Raw genomic sequence first — 23023 nt, forward strand, 5'->3', positions numbered from 1 at the left:
TATTTTGGAGTCATTTGCTTTAGTAGGATAGCAAGATTTAAAAATTTGGTTATCATTTTACATTAAAATGAAGTTCTTATTCTGGTGGTCATTTACTATTTTTGGGTTTACAATGATTATTTTGGTGTCATTTTCTTTAATAGGATAGCAAGATGTAAAAATTTGGTTATCATTTCACATTAAAATGGGGTTTGAAATTTGGTAATCATGAACTATTTTTGGGTTAATAATGATTAGTTTGGTGTCATTTCCTTTAAAAGGATAGTAAAATGTAATAAAATTGGTAATCATTTCACATTAAAATGGTGTTATAATTTTGGTGATCATTCATGATTTTAGGGTGGTAAAATAGATTATTTTGGTATTAAATTTTACTAAATCTGGTGATCAGTTAAATAGCAGCCATTTAGTTTCCTTAAATGTACTTAGCCATATGTACACCGAAATAGGATTTAAAAAAATATTTAAACTGCCAGCAGTGACATATTTATGTAATGTTTTATGACAGGCCACTAAAAGATTGTCAACGCTGATAAATAAACATTTACAATTAAATTCAATTGATTTTTTTCTTGTACTTACCTACCTAATGGAAAATAAATACTTGTAAGGCCATCATTTTTATGATGTATAACATTTTTCGACTGATATCTTCACTTTTTATGTAAAAACAGGCTATTAAACGATAGGGCATTGAATTTAAGCGTATATATTTTACATTTACATACATTAATGTCGTTTAAGCATACTATATATCTTTTGTCAGGGCTTCACATTAGTTTGTGTGATACATCGATGCGTTCGACAAAAGTATGGCCCAGCTAAAAAGAAAAAGCGAAAAATTGCTCATACTGCTGTTCCGAACAGTTTGTAAAAATGAAAATTAGGAAATAGTTGACAAATAACTGTGCTGAACATCCGAAAATATGCATGACTACTTTTATATCGAACTTTACTGAAACCACACATTGTCATTGTAAAACAATCATATTTATCTACTAACTTCACTTTCCTCACTTCTATCAAAATAGCTATTTTGTCAGGAATATTTTCATCTATTTCTCTATTCTAGTCTGTTCTATTATACACCCAGTTGTAAAAGTGCACGGCCAATTTACGAAACAACTCCATTCATAATGTGTCCAAGCAATTTTGCAGATCACTCGGCCCGACTCGAATTTTAAGATACGTCAATTAATAGATATAGAAACGATATAGATTAGATGTGTCAGTGCCAAAAGTGACGTTTTTGTTTGTAACGTCACATTGGCAGACTGTATTGTGTGTAAACATTCCGCTGCGCTCGGCGACTCGCACCACTGCCGCGCATGCGCGTCGTGTCCACTCCACCTGCCAACGCACGCGCAATTATGCGCAATCAATATCTTCATTACATCCATTTTTATTTACCAACACGACCTTACTCACACTTGATCGATCAGTCCGTTAGAAGTTCCTGTATGAGTAATAATCCCCTTATCCTATACTTTTCGAACAGGGTTAGCTCTGCTAAGTCCTCCGCAAAACGTAATTCAAGGCCAAAAAAAATAAGAAAATGTTGCCACTGCTATAATTTGTTTGTAAAATAGTAAATTCCTGTTGATAAATAAACACGCTAAAATAATTTATTTATTAGTAATTTTACTCCTACGATTTAAAAAAGTACTTTTTTATACTTATTTTTACATAAATACAAGACGCACTAGTAAAAAGTGGCAACATTTTCTTACTTTTTTTGGTTTTGAATTACGTTTTAGAGATTAGCTGTAATAAACGTATTAGGTACAGTAGTCAATATCTTACCTGTTTAGTCTTTAACATTAAAATAATGTTTAATATTTTTTTTTTTTACAACTTTACAAATTCATTAAGAAGTAGAAGAAAAATCTTTAATAAATTTTTCCCCTTTGGCACCCTTTGGTAGAATTTTAAAAGAAGGGCTACAATAATTTATGTCTGTATATGTAAATATAAGTAATATAAAAATGCTTGCTATCTCTTATAACTCGTTTCTGATTTTGCCCTATTTAAATTTCACCCTGTATTAACATGGTATGATGATCGTTATGTTATAAGATTTATTTGAGTAAATTATGTGACTGCATTTTAATTATATTACGTGGTAGGTAGGTATGTTTTAATTAAAAAAAATAGCCAGAGGTCCTTCTTTATATTTTTGTTTAAGTTTTATCTATTAAACTAGGTAAAGTCATGTGGAGTATGTGGAACATTTTGCTCGGTTCAAGAGAAACAACATGAAAATTCCCTACAAGTGTTTCTTTTGCCCCATCTAATTTAATTTTCTGCTTTCAACATTACGTAACATAAACATTATGAGCGTTTCTTTCCTATTTTAAGGATTCAAATATTTTTATGAATCCTATGATATATCAACAGGTCCATTTAATAAAAATCATGATAATAATAAAATAATACCTACGGATTTGTAGCTAAATGACAATGTGCTGAGATTGGTATGAGAAACAACCATAACACAACTATACCGCAGATGTCCATTAACAACTAAAACATATTAATAAACTTCGTCTTATATTCTAGATTTGTAATGTAGGTAATTATTTTAAAGGGAAAAATATATTTCTTCTAATTAGAATCAACATGATCATATAAAAACGTAATATATATTTTGTATGTGCATAACCCATTTTAATGTAAGTAAATAGGTAGATTTTAGGCGACGCACGTACCAAACTCATAGTAGGTAGTCATTGTGGTCAATGTTATATTTTGGTTTGAGTTTTTTTTTTTCGATTAAACTATCATGTTATTTTATGGAACTAGGTGGCAAGTTAATTATAAATAATATTAATTGTATTAAACTTACAAGAAGAATCTATAAAAAATGCGTATTGCACTGAAAGAAAGATAATTCCTAACTACATATCAACTCGCGCTTCAGAATATTTTTTTTTTGCTATAATACGCAAGAAAGAAATTTGCATAGGTACAATCGTAAAACATAATTTCTCTTTCTTTCTCATTGGGGGTCAAATTTTATCAAGCTACATTTCCTCAACCTGAATTTGTTTCATAAGCTTTAATTGCATACATTTTGTCGGCATATTTTTACAAAGTAGCAATTTCTAGTTGACGTGCTATTAACATAATTATCGCGGGCATGTACAGTCGTCTGCCAGTATGTATTGGATTATTTCGTGAAATAATTATGCGGTAAGTTTTTAGCTTTTACATGACATGCGGACTAATGTACTCTTCTTTATATGCGATGATATCTCTATTGCGAGGAATGTTTATAACGATGTGTTTAAAGGTAATTTAAATTGTTCATATATGAAATTATATTCCAAGTAGTATTATGTAGATATATTCATAGTTGATATTAAGTAAGAAGCTACAAGAGTAAAACTTCCCGATTTCTTATTCTACAAACTATGGTCCGAAAGATAAGATTTCATGTTTCTTTGAATCGTTTTTGAGCCTATGAATATGTCTATTTATAATCACAATAAAACGCCTAAACAGGTATCTAATATTCGACTTAATTTAGACCGCACTGGATGATAGACTGATAACTGTAGACTTCTTACTCGTATGTAGGAATGTAGCATTAAAACAGGTATTTAGATTGTTTGGTAAAAATTTGTATAACTTCCAAAGGGGTTTCTATTGTTTTCCAAAAAGTTTTAAGTCATAATGTATTGTTTATCCGCATGTCCGTTACGTATTATTTGTTTGGTTCAGAAACGCGTAACTTTTCAGGTTTGCTATAAAACAAACCTAACCTAACCTATCTATAGGATAACTTTACGAAAATCCCGAAAGTTAACGGTTTCAGTTTTAGGACTAATGATAATATAACAAATAATACATTATGACTTAAAACTTTATGTCAAACAAAGAGGCCCCCTTCCAAATATCGAATGTATCTTTTATATTTTGAGCCTGCGATTTTCGAAATTTATAGTTTGTTTGACTTTTAACCATTGCTATTCCCTATAGGTAAAAAGCTGGCTTGCCTTTTTGTACACTCAGCATCTAATAGATAGTACCTGCCAAAGCCTAATGTTTCGGAACACATCCTTATTTCTATAGTAACAAAGGTGTGTATACTTTGGCCGTCACTATATATTTAATGCTGACTGTACTTACTTTTAATACATATTATTAATGTAGCCGATTGTACCTTCAGCGCAGTGTAGGTACAATTAAACCACGACCGCATTTTGCATCTTTTTATGTAAGAAAACTATGCTAGAAGTTCATAACTGACATTACTATATAAGTACTTATTTCCTTTTGTCGGAGGCCGTGTTTAACCTACTAAGAAAAATAAATATCTTTATAGCTCTAAACTTAAAAAGTGCCCCTGATCTAAGTATTAAAAATACACAAGCTAAAGTTCCGTATATAAATGGGAAGTATGTTCTGTATCAGCTACGTATACCACATACAACCACATAAATAAGATCTTTTTCGAGCAAGTGTGATGAAAAAGTAGGTTGCTTTACAGGCTAAAACCATAATAGTACATAAAATATGTATTTTACACAGTCACGTAATGTGCTAATTACCTATAGCAATAGTGCTGTAAAGTAGCACCATATGTAACCTACCCACTGTAAATTTTGTTTGAAATTCGTGCCCTCTTCATATTGCTGCGCCCGAAACGGGATAGGTACTTCGAAACAATCGAAACCATAAGGAACGACGACACTATTTTATTGCATGTTTGAGAAAATGCAATAACTTATGATTGTGATAAAACCTATCTGCGACAATGTAGCGAAGCTGGCTATTCTGGGTCGAATGATTAAATAGTGTTATAACGACTCCATCTGCTTCGGATATAAGCGATTAATATAATTACGTTGGCAGGCCGGCTTATAATATTGTTTATAATATTTTAAGATAATTATACTTCAATAATGATTAACGCAGGACAGGCTTATTTATTAAGCGGACGATCTGGAGTAGCATGGCGTCAATAGGAGTCTATTCCCACCAGCTTGCCCATTTTAACATGACTATTATTATTTTTATCGCAAGTGAAGCCCGTCTAGTATACGGTTGCTGTAGCCTATGGACGTTTGTAACATGCACGTTCCTGGCTCTGAAAAACTTACATACATGTACTAGTATACACTGATCATTCCTTTTTATGCTACAGCTCTTAAATTTCCCCTAAATTAAAATCATAGAGCCCCAATTAGCGATTTACTAATTACAATCTAGTAGCAAAATGCCTTATATTACTTGTAGAGGAGTAATCTTAACTTGTAATGTAGGTATTGCTGAACTCTGTTTAAAATGATACTGGTAGAATAGTCACTTTTATAAGTTACCGTTTAGTATTACTACCGGACGATTCGGTATATTGACCTTAAGGGGTAGTCGATTGAGAAAATCAAATTCTTAGTCACATTTCGGGTTTCACGGGCCTATAAATCCCGGTCTTTTGATAGGCTTGCGTGGGGATATAGATCCAACACGTAGAGGCCCCTTGGAGAGCTTTAATGTCATGTAGAACGCCTGCTGGAACCCGTTCACAGGCGCAACAATAGACACCCATGAACCGGTCGCAGCAGGCATTGGGACTATTGTAGAAAAAGTGAACAGTATACCGGTCTATGGATTGAAGTTTGGGTGGACAATGAGACTGGGCTATTGTAAAGAGGTCCGGACACCTGCCATAACAATGTTAACACCGTCATCGAGGCAGGCGGTGACTCGCCGCTGACTAGATGGGCCCCTGAAACTGCCGTCGTAAAGACGACCAGGAGCAACATCGGTGTGAGCGGCTCAGGGATGTCGAGAGGTGTGCGCCGCCTTCTACTGTTAGTCACATTATTATTTTTTAAGGGTAAATTTGTTGTGCCTGGCACATGCGTTATATACTTATGATTGTATATTGGTGCAATAAAACAACCTTTTCTTGGAGTGATTAGATCTTCCAAAATACAATTCTAAACTAAAATAATACTAGTTCCTAATAGGTAGAGAGCTTTTTTTCCAAAAAACTAACTAGGATATTACAGGATTATAACTAAGTAAAGATGCATATTTTAACATATTTTTTGTCAAAAACTTATCATCAAACAGATCGAAAATACTCTGGATTGATTTGTACAACTTTTATATAATTTGATATTTTCAAAGAACATCCTTCATTTAAAAGAACGTTAAGAATTTTAAATTCCGAACGCGATGCGCAGATGCGCCCGCGCCATCGTCGCTGTCAATTTGACACTTCAATACTAACTGCTCGCGCGCATATTCCTTCCTTTAGTCGACATTGCGGTATACAGCTACGACATCCGTTTTTAGGGTTCCGTACGTACCCAAAGGGTAAAAACGGGACCCTATTACTAAGACTTCGCTGTCCGTCTGTCTGTCTGTTTGTCTGTCCGTCTGTCTGTCACCAGGCTGTATCTCATGAACTGTGATGGCTAGGCTGAAATTTTCTGTTGCTGCTATAACAAAAAATACTTGAAACAGAATAAAATAAATATTTAAGTGGGGCTCCCATACAACAAACGTTATTATAATGCCATTTTTTTTGCGTAATGGTGCGGAACCCTTCGTGCGCGAGTCCGACTCGCACTTGGCCGGTTTTTTTATACCATTACATCGCAGAATTAAACGTGGGTAATAATTATAAACTCTTTGGAAGGGATATACATAACCTGTTGTAATTCGATAATCTTCATGCATCCCAAATTTCATGTTTTCTGCCGGATGGGACCATACTTTTGAAATTAGTTATGGCTTGGAGCCTATTAAAGACTGTATCGTTAATTCTAGGGACAACTTTACTTAGCCGTTTTTTTTTGGTATTATATTTTTATTTCAAAATTACACATGTGTTTAATTAGTGCTTTAATAAGGAACACATTTCGTCCTGGGACCTCGACGTAAAGCATATGGTTTGGACAAAATTTACCCAATCCTCTCGAGTAACAATTACGACTGCTGACAAATACTACAAGAAAATTTGCGGTTTGCGAACAAGACATTATCACACAAAAAAAATCGTACTATGTAAACAGCAATTACACATGATTCGTATAGCGAAACATCTGGACATAGTCTAAGCATTTCTTTTCGTAAAAAAAAAAGTTTAGGATCTGTGCATGGTGGCCTTTTAGAGAATATGGCATGCTACTTACGACAACTATGACTTTGACATCTAATATAACCATCATGGAGTGTTTCTATCGACCCGCTCTAGCGATGGATCAACGCCGTGAATGTCCGTTAGGCTTTGGTTTTAAGCTTATTCTTCTAGCTGTTTCCGTCATTACGCTTGCATCAGAAATTGAAGGGATTCCAAAACGTGGGGTGAAAAATGGTTTTTATGTAAAAATAAAAATTCACCACATTTATTCCGCAGCTGCTCAATTGAACAGTCATGAAGAGGACACTTGGATAACATGTTTTGGCAGCCTATTAACCTGTTGTTACTTTAAATCGTACCAAAGAGTCGGTGAAATAGTCTCAAATTCAGCTCGATAGGCTTGTCCGGACTGTATTTGCTATACGATATTAAAAGCATCATAAAGTCCCTAAAATAAAATAAAAAATCAAACCTTAAATCAGATATAGCTAAACAATACCCTCAGATCAAACTCTTAGAACATAGTAATACAAAATAATACACATGCCAACAGGTAGACCAGGTTTAATCTGTCCCTATACTTAACAATACGGTCTTTAAGACCTAGCATGTGTTTTTAAAACAATTGTCGGGATAATTTGCCTAAATAAAATTATTAATTCATTAGTAAAATACGCTTACCTACATACCTACCTAACAAAAATTGTACTTCCTATACATACATTGAACGAAATGAAAAAATATACAGATTGTATCCCGAACTTAAACTAAATAAATAGTTATGGAAGCCTGAAATCCTACCCTAGTTTTTACGATGGCAACTGCCATCATCTGACCTTCCAACCCAGAGAGGAGACTCTGGGCTTTATTGGGCTTAGTCCGGTTTTGAACTTATTTTAAATAAATTCAATGGATTTACCACCACCACCTTTGCCACCTTTGGCACGTTAGGTCCTGTCATGTGTCACATATGTGAATTGTGATCTTAGGATTATTCTACTATTATATAGGGTACCAACGCTTTTTTATACACTCAATAATATAGTGTTATCCAGTTAAAACTGTCATCATTAATCCTTTATTACCTTATTTTAACAACACCGTTGGCTTGCGACAAAACCTTTAAGTACTTCATTGTACCTGCATTATTTATTGGCTTGCGGTTTCCTATTGATGCGGCCGATAACTTAACCTCACCTACTGATGTCAATCGAGTGAGGCGAGGGCAAGTCCGTGTGTTTTGACGCTGTGGGTTCCATCACTTCCATCAGTGCTAACAGTAATATAACGGGTGTGGCCTGTAACACGAGCAAATAATTAAAACATAGATTGTACTCCTCAAACGGTGACACTTTTGTCCAACAACTTTTAAAAATTATGAACTAGGTATTTAGAGTACCTATTTTTCATACAAAATAAATATTATCTTCAATGGACGCCATCGCCACGCCATATCATTGTGATTGACGTTGCTTGTCACGCCTTAAACATAACAAAATTCGCAATACATTGCGTCTTAGAATAAACTTTAAAGTGTATTAAAAATCAAACCACAAGTTATTTTTAATAGTTGCTGAACAAATGTTGGTCAGTACAGTTTAATTTTTTGCTCGTATTACAGGCCACACCCTGAAATTTGCTATATGGCGTTTTTCGGGGGCGAAAAATCGATCTAGGTCTTATCTCTGGGAAAACGCGCATTTTTGAGTTTTAAATGTTTTCCGAGCAAAGCTCGGTCTCCCAGATATTGTACCTATAAATGGGATCTTCAGCAGTATTGCTTTTTTTTTGTAGAAAGGGTTGAGTTTACCTTGTTTCTAAGCCAATTAAACTGTGCATTGCGTTTGCGACAAAAATGCTTTCTTACCTATATTTGTCTCTCTACAGGTTGCTTTCCTCAATTAGTTCTCGTGAAATTATGTGTTCGATGATGATAATTTTGTCTTTTTATATTTTGAATGGCATTTCACAATGGCAGAGCCATAGGTATATTACTTAAGTTTTAGGCTATATAATGATACAATCTTGAGGTTTACAGTTCACAGAGTCATCTTTAATTTCACTGTGGAACCCTAATAAGTAGTCCTGCAGATCGTTTATCTTGCGGACGTGCTTCTCATACACGCGTATTAAGTGTGATAAAATAAAACAAAAGCTTTTTGCCGCGCAAATGATACTTTAAAAACGTATTTAAACTGATCATAAGATAACTCATCAATTAACTTAATGGGAATTAAGTAAAACATATGCAGCATATGCTTCACAAAAAATGTCATCAGAAATGAAATTAACACCTAAAGTTATTTCATGCATTGAATATATTTGGTCTTGGAAGACAACCAGGTTGTGTATTTAAGACTGTATAGGGTAGGGTGGTACTAAATATATAGGGTAAATTAATTTTTGATTTGCTGCATTTCAGGAGGCCACGCGCATTAAACACCATAGTCAAAGCAGAAAATTGGCTATTAAAGAGAGACTCAGTACAACTGTTCACTACATGAGTATTTAAATTAATAGTTATTTGTACAACAAGAGATCAAAGTTTGATATTTCTGCGAGTGCTTATTTTGAGTCCCGTGCAAGCGAAAGATTCTATAATAGATTCACGAGCGTAGCGAGTGAATCTAATTTAGAATCTTGAGCGTAGTAAGGGACTCAAAAGCGCACGAGATGTAAATAACTTTGATCTCGTGTAGTACACAAAATTTTTCACACCTTAGCAGTGAGAACATACCTGGTCTATTAAACAACTTGAAAAATGTAATCCTTCTTCGTTTCTTAATACCTATGCACTCATGTTTTCTTAAGATAAGTATACAAACAATTAAGTTTAATTACCGCAATCTAACACAAAAACAAAACGTAATAATAAATTCCAGTAAAATAATATGGAAATAAAGAAACATCAACTGACACTTCAACCAACAACTTTTTTTTGTAAAAAAAGAACTTTGTAAGATACGGTCCGAATTGCGGATACGTACTATTTGTCAACTATAGTAGAAATTCTTAAAAGTAAAATAATTAATTTTGCGTGATAATCTGTGTATTTTTTGAGTTCATTATTTTAATTGTACAATAAAATACCTAAAATATAGTATTTTTATCAAATCTTAAACTTTATTTTAATTAAATAATTATTTAGAATTCATACTCGTATGGAGCTCGTACGTGGTTTGGAACGATGCGTTCTGAAGTTTTTCGGGGGTCTATTATAAACAGTCAATATACCGTTGAATGTCGTTTGAACTTTTTTTCGTCTGTTTCTCTTTGCTAACAGTGTGAAAGGGACAGAGATATTAGAACCCAAGTATTTCGAACTTGTATTAGACCCCGCATGTTGAAATGACATTTGACTATAAAGGTCACTTGAATGTCATTTTGTCTCACTCAGTGAGCAAAATCGCATTTTGCTCACTATTTTTAAGAAGCAAAGTACCCTTGTTCGAGCTGCTGAGGTGAAAATATTTTTCCCTAACATTTAACCCCATTCTCATATCTCTTTTCTAAAATTTCATGATAATCTAGGCTAGTTTCGCTCTTGTTGTGCCATTATATCATAACTTGGCTTTGGCACACGGCCAGTATATGTATCTACACCTACCCCAGCTGCAAAAGTGAATGGCCACTTTGTTGAATGAAATCCATTCCTAATCTATCCAGGCAATTATGTTAGTTTTAATTTATTTTTAGTGTTATTATACTGCGAGTTAAAGAAGATCTGGATAAGATTTTATGTCAAAAATTACCTACCTACATGATGTTCGTTGTCATATTTATCAGAGCTCCATCATCGGATTAGCTTGATGTCACCTTCATATCTCATGGTAACCGGTTAGTGAGTAATACCAAATTTCAGCTCAGTGGGATATCAACAAGAAAAATGGTTTTCATATTTTGAAGACAACTTACATAGTTACATACGAATATTGCAAGTAAAACACCATTTCCTGCATTTTATATTACATAAATAGTTCAATCAATTTGTTTTCCGTTTTACATCATTGCGCTTCCATCATAAGCATCGCTTCAACACTCTGAATAATTAGCAAACAGTTGAAACTGCCATAAAACCATATTACCATGCTAATTAGTTACGTATGCGTATAACAATAACGCTACTTATGGCAACTGACGCTGCGTGAACTTTTATGTGAAAAAACCTGTGGATCAAATACAATAAGGAATTTCATTTCCTATGTCTGTCAATGCTTTGTAGAGCACATTTAATTTTTACACACTGGGTATTTAACCAAAATTAAAAACAATTTGTAACAGTCGCAATAGTCACTCAATGCCCAATGAACTGAGAATATACTCTCACTGCTTTTGTTTTTTGTTCTAGTTTTTTCTCAGCGCCAATAAAAATAAACACCAAAATCTTTATCGACCTGTATCGAGCGAAAATATAAATACCTAAACTCTGTAAAATTTTACATTGCCTTCCTGTAACGATTTTTAAGAACCCTCACCCGCTACTCCACCAATCGCCCGTTGACATTCGGATAATTTAGATGACAAGATGGATAGCGGAGGCTTAGTCAGTCGCCCTTCGTGTAGAGAACTCTTAAAACACCCTTCAACTTCATATGTCTTTTAGGTTTGAGAGTGTAATTCCCTAAATCCCTACAAATAGGTACTTGAACAGTGTTTAGGGATTTACAAATTAATTTCTTTTGATAGAACGCATTATTTAGGTTCATTTAGGTACATCAACCTTCGACTGCCTGCAGGCACATTTTACGCATTCCAATTTGGTTTCGACTGACACGATAATGCAGATGGTAGAATCTTTAAACACTGTATGGTTTAATATATTGTATATTATACTTTCTTCACTAGATAAATATTATATATAACTTCTCACTAGACGATTATAGTCACAATTTGAACTCAAAATATCCAGTTCTAAAACCAAACCTTTAACTTCTGGACTGCTACTTATACAGCAACCCAAAAATTCCTTAGGACCTATCGATATTATTCGTCAAGAAAGGAAAATATAACTTAATGCCTTTAACGTATTTAGTTTACGAGCCGTCAAAACTCTAAATATCGTACACCTGCTTGTCACTTTTGTAATGGACACGGTGGGGAACCAATAATATATGTAACCTGGGCACGTGTTCAGGAATTAATACGTTAAGAATACCTAATTCTCATGGAATTTTTGAGTCCTAATTTAATGCAGAAACAGTACTTTTAATATCGACTAACTGCTTGTACCTGGAAGCAATTTAGTCATAATAAGGGTCAGAGATGAAGACTGTCTGTCGCCTTATACTTAAAACAAAATAGTTATTTTTGTTTCAATATAAAATAAATTATATTCCATTCCAATCAACTAAGGCGTGTTGAGAATTGTAAAAGGTAATCCCAATATAAATGCGTTGCGTCCCTATGAGCTACGTTTAGCGCTCAGTTATACATGCATAATATACGAGACACTGATATTGAGATCATCATAATACCTATCATATCTTATATTTCTGAATATGCTTTTTGATAGTGCATATTCAAGTTTATGATGGAAAATGTAATTAATAATAAGTGCTAATCTTATCTTTAAAATGTTTTGACGTGTAATGTATCCGTGCATTTACGAAATAAAGAAATATGAATATGAATATGAATATTTACTTCATAAAGGCTTACGGAATAGCAGTTACGATTTGATGTAAGTGTTAAAGTGTCATAAACAGGTGAACTGCCTGTTAACCGACGTCGTAATTAAGTCGGCACAAGGCGGATTAGGGCTCTGCGAAATGATATGTCTTAAGAACATGAGATGTAGGGTCTGCAAAAGCGTATACCAACAAGAAAATCTATGAGATTTTTTTTAAACTGCTTGTGGAAGATATTCACACAAATATTATGATTTATAAATGCGAATCAAGTTACTGCATAGTTACTTACATATTATATATTTCTGTTACCTCTTCACGCTTTAATCGCTGATCCGTAGGCAGTTTGGATCCCTAGGAAGGACTACACTATGGAATAATTTACGTACTATGGAAGTAGAATATAGAAAGCAGACGAAGTCCTGGGCAGAAGCTAACATAAAATATTAAAGGACACAAAAGTTTTATTCTATAGTAGGTAGTTACCTAATCTATTTATAGGCAAAGAGTTTGTGAACTAGGTACATGATCTAATTTGTTAACGAATAGTCAGTTTGATGCTGCTAAGGCAGTCGTGGTAAGGCTACTAGTCTTACTAAATCGTTTTTAGTGTAATTTTACTATATAACAGACATGAAATATCAAAAACTGAAAATCTAGTCTAGTTACGTCAATACCCAGGAGGCCAATTCAAATTTTCGTTTTGACATCTAAATTATATTTAATTTTTTCTTATTCGCCTGTGATTCTAGCCCGTGCCAATACATGGACAAAATATACAAGCGAGATATTATTTTGACGTCAAAGTGTATGTTCGAATTGACCTTCAGGGCAAAGACATGGGTATTTTAAAGCGGATCTACTTAAAATATAGCAAATTAAGGCATGTAGGTACTCGCTATATAATTCGCATTTACACTTACGTCTTGTTTTCCTGACATTACAATGAAAATAAGAGTTCAAAACCGGACTGATTTCCGGTGCGCACGCGCTGATGGACGGTTCAAGCTGTAATGCCTATCTACAAAAGTATTAACATATAAAATAAATTATGAATATAAGAGAATAAAAGGAATATTGTTATAATAGAAGTAATATAAACAAAAAAATATAAACTAAGATTAAAAATTACATAAAACTACAACTAGCTAGTAATAGAAGACGAGACTGGTATTTATTACCTATTCATTTTTTAGGGTTCCGTACCCAAAGGGTAAAACGGGACCCTATTACTAAGACTCCGCTGTCCGTCCGTCACCAGGCTGTATCTCACGAACCGTGATAGCTAGACAGTTGAAATTTTCACAGATGATGTATTTCTGTTGCCGCTATAACAACAAATACTAAAAAGTACGGAACCCTCGGTGGGCGAGTCCGACTCGCACTTGTTTACTTCAACTTTATAGTGTGTGGTGTCGTTATATTAGGCCTCTTAAAAATAATATCTGGTCTAGTTTGAAATAGGTACCAATGTGCTACCAATTTAGGATTAAAGGAATATTTTCAGAAAGAATTATTTTAAAAATCCATAAATATGAGTTATATACCCTAACATATATAAAATAAAAACAATTTTATTGCTGCATATTTTTTTATTTGCTTAACTTAGGTATGGGTACTATGGGTAGTAAAAAAGTAATATTACAACTTCACATACAAAGTTTAGAATCCTTGATCCTGTCATCTTCTAGCTAGAGTGAAATGTTATCTGAGGTGGAATTCATCCGGGAGATGACACCAGTAATATTAGCACAATCTAGCATGTGTTAATGTACTAACACATTTCGCATAAGCCGGCCAAAAACGTAGGCACATTTTATAACCGCGGTCGATATCATCTCCGCGCTCATAAGACGGCGCAAGAGCACGCGAGTTTACTTGCACCTTTGCTTCAATACTAAAGTAAGGGACACACTAAGAACGCACGCGTACACTACACAGAATGTCCTTACAAATTAGAGCATAATTATATTATACAGGTTGGCCGAGAAATAAGTGCATTTCCGTTGCCAGGGAGGTTTTGGGATTATACTGCCGGGAGTGCCGGGCTAGCACATGATTGGCGCGACAGTATGTCGCCGCGAGATAGACTACCCGTCCATCTTTAATTAATACAACTCAAAAAAGACGAGTAGTCTATCTCGCGGCGGCATACTGTCGCGCCAATCATGTGCTAGGCTTACTGAGCAACTTTTACTATGGGACCAACCCTGAAATCGAGAAAAAAAATTTGGCTGTTTCATACATTTTGGCTTGTCCATTTTCTATGGGAGGCGAAAATTTTTTTCGCCATTTCGGGGTTGATCCCATAGTAAAAGTTGCTCAGTATTATCCCAAAACCTCCCTGGCAACGGGAATGCACTTTTTTTTGGCCCCCGTGTATTATAAACAGCGTCCCTATTAGCCTCTGGACAAACTAACGGTATATGTTGACTAGGAATCGTCTGGACACAGTAAGATCATATCCGTAACAAATTCAGATGCTACGCTACGCGAAAACTTTCGTTATCTGCCTTTCTGTCGCTCATCCATAATTGTATGATAGAGAGGACGAATGTTTTTACAAACAGAATACGTCTCATGAAGACCTACTTCTTCAGATGAAAGCGTATTAGGTGCTCTGGGGACGCGCAGTTTAAAAATAGTATCTGTATCTGCGTATAAAATATTGAAGTTAATAGAGGTATAGGATAGGTAATTTTTTGCACTGAGTGCATAAGGGACAGAAGGGAAGGAAAGGGGCGCGCTGAATTGTGTTTAACTCTAAATATTCAATTGCACTTCAAACCTTATTGTATTAAATATAAGATAAATTACTCTACGTCGCCACATTTAATTAAATTATTGCACCTACGATACTACTTACATTCAAAGCATCACCCGTCACAAAATATAACTAGTTGAAAAAGATATTTATCCATTATGTTTCGATTAAGCTTTCCTTATGTAGAAGGTCGGTAATAATGTAAGTGTTTAATTATTATAATATAAGCTGTAATGTGACGTAAATATGACGAGTTGCCTTTAATTTTGCTTGGTTGGTATTTAAAGCCTGACCAATATATGATCATTTTCAAGAGGGCGAGGTTATTCTCATGTATAAAGGTGACAGTTTAGTATAGTATGAACAAATGTGTTCCAGTGAAATTCCGCATAATGGCGCGTGATCATATATTATATTCCTGATCAGGCTAAACATATTTTGCAACATTGTTGCTGCTATGTCAGTTTCTTTAAGCTTATTCCGCTTCTCATCATTTAGAAAACTTGGTTAAATTGTGAATTGACACATACGGACAAACAATGATCGAGGCCATTTTGAATTTGACAGGCAGGTATGAAAACCTCCATAAAACGTTAACTACAACGCTAACAGGAATAGTGTGATTTCATGTTTCATGCTCTGAAAGTGGCTCATTGTCTATCGTGTTAAGAAGCGGGTTGAAAGTGTGGGTAGTTTTACTTTCCAAGCTTTCTGCAAGCAATGAAAAGTTGGATCACAATGGATTTGGCGTACCTATAATTTCCATCCCGTTACTCCTGATTCCATAAATTCATTAATTTCAATTATAAAATCATGACCCCACAATAAATAATCGAGCCAGGTCAGCATTGCTTTGCCAAAGACAACCGCCAAATTACGGCGCGAACTTAATCTTAGCTTATTATTAAATACTTGATTACTCCACTTGATACCTTAAGCAGCTGTACTAAACCACTTAACCATAATTATTGGCCACAATACCGCTAATATGAAACAATTTATCATCGCAAACGCAAAAATTACCGATCATTTTCGTTTCCGATAAATGATAAATGATAACGGTTAATTTCATAATCATTTCGAAATCACTGGTTAAATACCGCCTCTTTCATGTAAAAAAATAGCTGAGGGAAAAGTGTAAGTACGACTTGTGTTATGTGGGTATAGTGTTCTTTAGGTTATTTAGGTAAGTACACAAAAGTTTTCTTCTATTATACTCGTACATATAACCATACATAGTCTAATAAAACATGGTCTTCTCTTCCCAGAGTGACACAGGGCTACGTCACAATAACATGGCCGCTATATATAGCGCTATCGCATATTATCATATAGCGCTGTCGCATGATGACGTAGGCTTGTGTCAGTTAGGTGACCTAGAAAATAAGGGAAGAGAGTACCAGGCAGAGTATATTATTATACCATGTAACCATACTAGTTTTTGGCCGCAACTTCATCTGCGTGAAATGATGCTGATTGACCAATAAAAACTGTGTCCTTTTCTGGGCCTAAAACTATCTCCATACCAAATTTCACCGGTTGAATTAATGGTTTAAGTGTAAAGAGGTAACAGACATAGGTACAGTCAGAATTACTTTCGCATTTATAATATAAGTAGGAATTAATTTAAACTTTCACAAATTAAAAAAAAATCTATCGTGCAGGGGATTTTGAGGAAATATTCATAAAATGAATACACTTTATAATATGGGATAGGGTCTTTTTTCTTAGTTAATGAAAAGAAGAAGTAAGCAAAGGCCGACTTTTAGTAAGCGACCATTCTAGCATATGACCACTTGCAATTTGTGAAACCTGTATTTAATGTTAATTGCACAAAAGAAAAATCGTACAAAAGGCGGACTTAATGCCAAAAGCATTCTCTACCAGTCAATCAGAATTCACTGTGTTCATTTGACTAAGGGATAAAGGATAACATAAAAGATTTTCCAAGGCATGTGATAAGGGCACGTGAATATATGATCTGTTCAAAACGTGCGCCAGTTGAAGGTTAATTCCGTACACGGAACCCTGTTTCAAATTATGCTGTAATTTGGGCACATTGTCAGCTTGCGCCGAATGTTTGATTTTCGAGATATGGCGACGGTTGTTTTTTACAGAATTCTTCTTTATGTGTCTTTTGCACGCGTGCCTCGCCTGCTCGCTAAATGATATTAAGTATCAAATAATAATTGAGCTTCAAAAGGTGTACATGAGTGTAAGTATTCGTTAACTCATGTTGCGATCGAAAATTATACACAATAATATGAGTTATTTTTTTTAAATTTGATACACGTATTTATGCACATTAACACTTTAATATCTGAGCGACCGAGCATGCTCCGGACACAATAAATAACCGATACATGTACATATCCACGCTTTACTCGATGCCAAGTTCTTAATAAATACAAATTGTATTTACTTAACTGTTAAAAAAACTGTAGCCATTGCTACAGCTGCTGCTTGCTCTGTAGACCCGAAGCAAAAATCTTTCCAAAATAAAAAGCTATAGGTAATTAATTATATATTTGGCGCTTAAATAAAGGACAACATAATAATATAAGGAGTCATATATGCAAATGCCTTTAATTTTAATGATACTGTTAATATAAATAAAAATTAAAAATTTAATTAGTCTATAAAATAACCAATACTTAATTTAATAGATCCACGTGCATACTACATATTTTTTCTATAAATAACATTTATGAGGACTATTAACCTTTTCATTTAAACAACTGAGTTACTGGATCTAATGTTAATAATACAGGAAATAAAGCACTTTTCATTAAATAAACATTGTACGAATGTTCTTTTGATCCGTAAAACTGAATGACTTTTTTAACAGTAACCATATGAAATGTTTTATAAATTTGTAATAATAAAATAATATGAACTCATTTAATTTACTACTTTTGTTTCTTGTGCTAGTAAAGTTAAAACTACTTTATTATACCGTGGAATGGGGTTACTTTGAATCCTGGGTTTACTTTGATAAAAACTTTACTTCATGTTCAAACCCGAATATTACGCTTTCTGAACGTACCCTTTGGATTGTTTTTTTACGGTTGGCAAGATTGAACGTCACTGTCAGTCAGTGATTTGTGTCAGTGTGATCAAGCACGTCGATCGATGGGGAAAAAAAAATGTAAGTGTCAGTTTTGTGTACTTTTTATAGCTTGTATAACTTCTATTGTACAATGTTCTATATAGCAAATACATAAATTTGATGTAATCCATTGAATCAGGCATGTATCGGCCTATAACATCGTTTCTTGTTGCAAATCATAATCATGACGGCCATTTTAGTTTCTCGGATTTTGTGGCATGGGGTGTCATTGGTCGCCTATAAGGGTTTACTTTGAACACTGATCAATGACAAATATGATTTTTTAGATTATTTAGATATTGGAGGTTTTTTAACTGATTCTTGTATTATTGTTTTAGAAAAATGCCTGAACATATAGGAACTATTGTGAAAAAGTTTTAAACCAGGCTGCGACAGAACTGGTCGAAGGCAGTCCGACGATACGCCAAGCATCCGTACATCATCGTATTGTTAATACATTTTGATAGGTTTTATTGTTCAATTATGCTTCTTACCTTAAATAAGTAAAATATGAGACTGTTTTGCAATAAAGTTGATTTTTTCTAAACTAACCTTTATTCTCTTTGTCAAAGTAACCCCAAATGCAAATAAATCCTTATAAATCCTAAACCTGCGAACGGATTTTTTTGTAATGTTTTGAAGTTTTACTCCCTATAGGGGTTACTATCGAATTCCGTTGAAAAAAAGAGGGGTATCAAAGTAACCCCAAATTAAGTTTGAAGTTGATCACCACTTTATAATTTTTTTTCGAAGAACACATTAGTAATACAAAGAATATTATTTGTGAAATCGATAGAGGAGCAAAAACCGATATTATCTTTTTTTTTATTTATTTTTAGATTCCATATTCGGGGAGATAAATACATATTAATTTTGAAATTGATCAAAGTAACCCCATTCCACGGTAGTGTACAATAATTGACCCAACTTAAGTACTCACATTGCGATTCTAAAGCGGTATAGTAAAGTGAATAGAGGTACTTATGTTTCGGCACCGACTGTACATAATAGCAATGACGAGAGCACAAGAATGTTGAAGTTACAATACAATCTGTTTGGGTCACTCACGTATTTTAAGTCGAATAACGCTCGACATGTTTCACTCCGTACCGTTCTTAATATATTTAATATATCTGTGTCTCACGGAAGTTTTTGTTCGTATTATTATGATTATTAGTTCATTGTTTTAAATGATCTTTTACGCATTAATAGGCTCATAAAAGAGATACAAGCAAACAGTTATTTCAGCTACTTAATTAATATTAGGTCATTACCTATGAAATTGGCGTTTTGTTCGGAGAATTTCAACGAAACACGAATTTCCATACAATTAATTTTGCGGATATTTTTTTGATGGCTAATTCAAACCAAACAAAATTTTTCCAGTAATTTTTGACACCTTTAAGGTATGTTTCAATATCTCCATTTCTTGAAAATTGGTACCATTAGAAAAATATAAGTAATTTTAATACTCGAACCGACAGCACATGAAAAGACCTATTTTCAAGGCTTAATTCTGAACACTTAACAATAAAAAATAACAATTAATTGTATGTAAAATCGATTGAGTGCACTGTAGTTTTATTGTAATTGTGTATGTACTTTTGTAAAAAAAAAAAAACTAGGATCAGACTTATATCTATGAACAAAAACGCCAATTTCATAGGTAAGGACCTAATAGTAGATTGTTAACCAAGGGTTGAAAGGCACCCATTTCTGTCGAGGTAGTTTGGCGCTCGAACGCAGTGAGAGCGCCAATAGTCCGAGACGGAAATGGTGCCTTTCACCCGAGTTAAACACTCTACTTTTCATATCGAATGCGAGGAAACCAAACAAGACAATGCAATTTCGCAAAATCAGTAATTGAAGTACCTAATAGACCTACGGCCATGATTTTTTCCTTAGGACTTACTTGCAATCGGAGACTTTACATGTGTGAAGATTAATAACCCCTAGCGAAAATCATTTAGATTGCAATATTTACGAAAACACATTTTTTAACAAACTGCAGTAATTTTAAAATTATTTGTTCATTATAGTATGAAAATCAGCGGGATTGCCTCCTACTTTTTAATTTTATACTTTTTCGTTCTAAAAGCCGCAACAGACTACCGGACCGCACCGCGACCTTGGTGCGCCGCACCACATAATAACATAATAAAAGTATTTTAAATAATAATATAAGACATTTTTATCTTGTACTTTATTTTATTTTCATGAATATAGTGGTAAATAACTTTAAAAACCCATTTAATAACGTACAAACGTTTAACTGTGGCTGTATACGATTCTGCCTTTGCTCATTTACGCAAGGGTAAGGTTTAAAAAAATATTTTTGGTGTATTCCTTTTGGTTCCCGCCTTATGAAATCGAGTAAATAGAATTCAACGAAAGAAATCAAGAATAATTTGTTTTTAACAATTTACTTACATCATTTTTTATAAAAAAAAGGATCAACGTGGGATTAGTAAAATTAAACAATTACCAATTGTTCCAGGCGAGGAAATAAAGACACTATTTTTCCATTTTGTTTCCACCCAGTTGTTCGTGAGACGGGGACGCAGAGGAGCACACCACTTTTCTGCGCTAGAGCATAAACGTATCACTTTCTGCGCACCTTTTAGAACAACAACGACCCACTTTCAGAGCGTGAGATATGAAAAATATATTTACAGTACATAATTATGGTCCTATTTTCCCGCACTAGTGCGTAAAATTCGTGCGTATTCGTACTTTTCGTGCGTATGTCAAAAGTTTAAAGGGCCATATGTACCATAAAACGTTGTACGATACACGTGCGAATAAGTAATTCGCAACTCGTGTCGATTTAAAACACTCCCTTCGGTCGTGTTTTAATTTATCGCCACTCGTTTCGAATTTCCTCTTTTCCGCAGTTGTATCGTAAATAACTATTTCAGCCGTGTTATTTTTCCGAGAAAATAGCGGCAATATCTATTATCTATGTGTCAATAAATCTACTTTTATATGTTGAGTGTATTAAAATTACAATTGTATTCTCATAAATCTCGTTATATTAGACATTGAATAAATGTATTTATTATTAATACAGCTCTACGCTGTATTCACCCCCGATTTTACGATAGTATCTAACTAATAAAAATTAGCTTGTATTGTTAAACAAATTAGATCCTAAATGATAAAGTTGTAAGTACCTTGGTATATTCTTCTCTGTATGTTGTTTATAATTGTAAAGGCTGTATTTGTTAAAATTTAAGTACTTAATAAAATAAAAAATATATATTTTTTAATTGTGTAATTAATTTAATTAAATTGCTTATCAATACAAATACATGAATAGGGAGCTTAGTACATATAGGTACTTATAAATTAAATTGATATTGTGCTACTACTTAAAAGCTATTAATATCTATTTGTGTGTATGTAAACAAAAATTCTGAAACCCTTAATAATTAAAATAATTTGCGAGACTTATTTCAACGCGTTTCGTTAAACCTCGTTACATATATACCTACTGAAATGTAATAAGTTAATACCTAGTACGTGGGCCATAGTGAAAGTTTCTGGATTCTGATATATAAGGAGACTTTTTTTTTCTAAGTGACCAGTTCCAGGAAGTTTCAGTATGCCCTAAGTACTTCTGCTCTAAAATATCTACTCCAATAAATATAAGGAACCACAAAAAAACACCGATTGGTCCCCAAACCCATCACTAATTACAAAAGTCCTTTATAATAGCCGCTTCACGCATCAAAGCTGCCGCTCTGAACGATTCGTCTTGCTCATTCAACCCCACCAGCCGAAACTGACCCCCCATACAATATCCCATGTACAAAACTAAATTTAACTAATTCTACATTCCCATTCAAGTTTAAACCCTATCCCCTGATTATACAGTTGTTGATTTAATTAAATACTTCTTCCACTTAATGCGTTTTTGGTTATTTCAATCGTCATAATAATCCGACAGTTTAGGGATTTATGGGCAGAGGCGAATACGTTAGAGCTCTCGATAGATTGGTAGGGCAGCAGTAGATTGTATATGTCAAATAGACAAAGATATACCGACATATTATCTTATTAATGGCAGTAAGTACTTACGGTGTGGGATGTAAGAAAATGTAGGTAATTATGGAGGTGACGAAAACCCATATATAAATTATGCATGTGCTTTTTCAGTAACTATTGACGTATCTTGAATATACACGGTGTGGCCTGTAACATGAGCAAAGAATTAAAACATAGATTGTACTCCTCAAACGGTGACACTTTTGTTCAACAACTTTTAAAAATTATGAAGTATTTAGACTCCCTATTTTTCATACAAAATAAATATTATCTTCAATGGACGCCATCGCCACGCCATATTATTGTGATTGACGTTGCCTTAAACATAACAAAATTCGCAATACATTGCGTCTTAGAATAAACTTTGAAGTGTAATAAAA

The sequence above is a fragment of the Cydia splendana genome, chromosome 1 (assembly GCF_910591565.1).
Source record: "Cydia splendana chromosome 1, ilCydSple1.2, whole genome shotgun sequence".
NCBI lineage: Eukaryota > Metazoa > Arthropoda > Insecta > Lepidoptera > Tortricidae > Cydia > Cydia splendana.